Genomic DNA, 3,398 nt, shown 5'->3' on the forward strand with positions numbered 1-3,398 from the left:
TAGAGCAAAGAAAATACATCCCCAAAATACATCCCCATCTTATCAAAATTCTTGATGCACAAAATCTGAGAGCATAATTAAAATAGTTGATTTTTTTCATGTCAATAAATTTCAGGTAGTTGGTTCCACAGTAACATTTGTACTTTTGTTGTTTTAATAGAAGACATTTCTTCTTGACAGTTATTTCGACTTCTAACTAGGCAACAAACTATCCAACTGTAAAACTTTTAAAAAATATAAAAACATATATGTTCTTTTTTGTACTGTTTTTAATTAGGAGTTGAATAGTATTTTTTGTTGAAAAGATCCACAAATAAACTTCATGAATAACTAAGAATAAGACCATTGTGTTAATGTCAAATGATGTGTATTAGCTTCCACAGTATAACACTATAGGAGATATTTTCAGGATACCTTGCTACCAAAAATATATCTTCCGCTTTTTTAGTGAATTAATTACTATCAATCAGTTTAGGTCTGCTAGAACTTTAATGTTATTGATACTATTGAGCCCATAGGAACACATAAATAATGACAAAATCTTTGATAGAATTTGGAGGCAGGTGCTGTTTCTCTTTGTTACTTATCCATTTTTATGTGATCCTTCTAGTTTACATAAAATTTAACTTTATTTCTCCAGATAGAAAATACCTTTCTCCTACTTCTTAGACAGTCAACCATTTAGCAATGTTTCTACCTAATCTGTATAATTTTAACTCTCATTTAGCTAATTTATTATACTTTATCATCATAATTGCCTAGAAAGAGAAAACAAGTACTACATGCTTACTACTTTCTCTTGCTTTTATTGACTCAATCCTTCATTGTTGAGCGTACAGTAAAATTTATAAGTCAGTTAAAGATAATTAAAAAAAATCAAGAGAATGGCCAAAATAAATTCATAGAAAGTGAACATGGAATACATGAGGGATAAGATAGTAGAATAGAATCTATACATAATAAATGTGTTAAAGTGGAATTTGGAAATTTATGCTATCCCTCCAACACATACTCACATACACTCATTAATTCACATAAGATCTAGATGCTATGAGACAACACAGTATCAGAGAACAAATCATTATTTATAATTAAAACTTTGGTTACTATAATAGAAATAGGATTTAAGTAGTAGAGCTAGAAGGTTAAACTAAGGCAGTAGTCACCAAAAAGAAATAAGAGTTGAAGGAAGGAGGGGAGGAGAAAGAGAGAGAGAGAGGGAGGAAGAAAGGAAGGGATGGAGAGAGGGAGGAAGAAGAACAATGACTTAGGAAAATTGCGATTTTCTTATAAAGTGAGGCTATAGCTACTATAGTTATTTTCTCAAGAAAAAGGAAATTATATGTCCATACAAGAATATGTGCTTGAGTATTCAGAGAAGTTTTATTTGTAATCGTCAAAACTAAAAACAACCTAAATGGCCATTGGCAGCTCTGTATGTATAATGTTATTTAGCAGATAAAATAATGGCTACCGATAAATGAAACAACATGAAGAAAACTGAAAATAATTATGCTGAGGAGAGAAGCCAGACAGAATAATGCATACGATGCAATTCTAACTATGTATGTATGTATAAAATGCAAACTAATTTATAATGAAAGAAAGCAGGACTTTTCTGGGTGGAAATATGTTAATTATTTTGATTATTTTGATGTTTCATTAACACACACACAAACAGACTTTCCTAGTGATTGTATAATTTATTTTATTCATTCATTATGTCAATTATACCTCAATAAAATATTAAAAAATAATGTCATGTCTATGGTCATGCCACCCTGAACGTGACCGATCTCTTCTGATCTCAGAAGCTAAGCAGAGTCGGGCCTGATTAGTACTTGAATGGGAGACCACCTAGGAATACCAGGTTCTATAGGTGTTTAAAATAATAATAATAATAATAATATCATATAGGTTAACTTTACTAGCAGTTTCAGGAAAATGACAAAAAAGTAGTGAAGGCAATTTTGAATTTATAAAAGTAGATGACATTCTAACATTGAAGTTAGGCATAAGTGTTCAATAAAAATAGCCCATCGATAAGGGTAAAGGGAGTCAAATATATGGAGATGGAAGGTAATCTAACTTTGGATAGTGAACACACAATGCAATTTATATATGGCATATTATCGAATTGTACACTGGAAACATATAATTTTATTAAACAATGTCACCCCAAAAAATTTAATAAAATATAAAAAAGCCCATTTAATGTTGAGCTGTTTATATTTAAAAGGTCCACAGAAAAGCATAGTCTCATCTAAATTTAAACATTGTGAGAGTAAGATTATAATCTTAAAAGATTTGAAGAAGAATGTATGTAATCAACAGAAACAAAAATCAGATCGTCTATACAGTTTTCCATAATAATTTGGAGAAATGCCCTCAATTTTCGAAGAGAAAATAATTTGGCAATTTTAATTCAACACCAACAAAATCAACTTTGAAGACAAATAAAAAATAAGATTAAAAAAACAAGAAAATTAAAACATATGATCTATACACAAGTAAAATATTAACTGACAACTGAACTACAATGAAGTAAATCCCCAGGCTTTAGCTATAATGAAATCCTAGAAAGCAGCTGGAGCCGAGTGAAGCAGGAGGGTAAAGTTCTCTGAAAATTATAGTAGAAAATAGTGAAAGGATAATATAGATTGAATAGAGGCATTTATTTGTTAATTGTGTAGGCAAAAATTAAAAAAAAGTATTAGTAATATCAAGTGAGTCATATTAAGTATTAGTAATACCAAGTACTGGTGATAAATAACAAGTCATGTCAAGTAATATCAAAGGGGGTATGACATTTATGAAGGAAAATTGGACCTGATTTTGAATAATAGATGGCAAATTAAAAAATAATTTATTTAAAATTACCATTTCAGATGTTTTCCCTTGAACTATGTAGAATTAAAGACAATAAGCCCATGACAAAGACAGCACGGGTCTATCCCTCAGTTTGGGAGATGTGTTCAACAATGGTAGTGTGACCAAAATACTAGAAACATAATATTTTTGATTTTTAATTTTAAAGGTCAAAGTATGAGGAATCCACAAAGTATGAGGAATCTAATTATGCCTATAGAAATGAATATTAATGACTATACTTTGTTAATTGAACAAGCTATTGTAGTCCTGAATGAAATTTGAAACTATTTTGTCTGAGACAGAGTAGGTGGAAAAGGAGAGCAGATGACAATGGCCTGTCACTAAACTCCCTAAGGTAGGAATACAGTTATCACAGAGATATTTGTACATTTCTATAGGTTTAATGGCAATAATGATTAAAATGTTAAATACCTTTATTAGGTATTTATTAAGTATCAGAAGTTATTCTAATTAAGCCATATGTATTCTCTCACATAATTCACATAACTGCCTCCAGCAGGGCAGTT

General features: G+C 30.1%; 1 pseudogene; it reads left to right on the plus strand.

Moving 5' to 3' along the window:
* Positions 1-1,763: 1,763 nt before the first annotated feature.
* On the plus strand, positions 1,764-1,882 carry LOC111735390 (annotated as a pseudogene).
* Positions 1,883-3,398: the final 1,516 nt, after the last annotated feature.

Source organism: Pteropus vampyrus, unplaced genomic scaffold, assembly GCF_000151845.1.
Source record: "Pteropus vampyrus isolate Shadow unplaced genomic scaffold, Pvam_2.0 Scaffold25333, whole genome shotgun sequence".
NCBI lineage: Eukaryota > Metazoa > Chordata > Mammalia > Chiroptera > Pteropodidae > Pteropus > Pteropus vampyrus.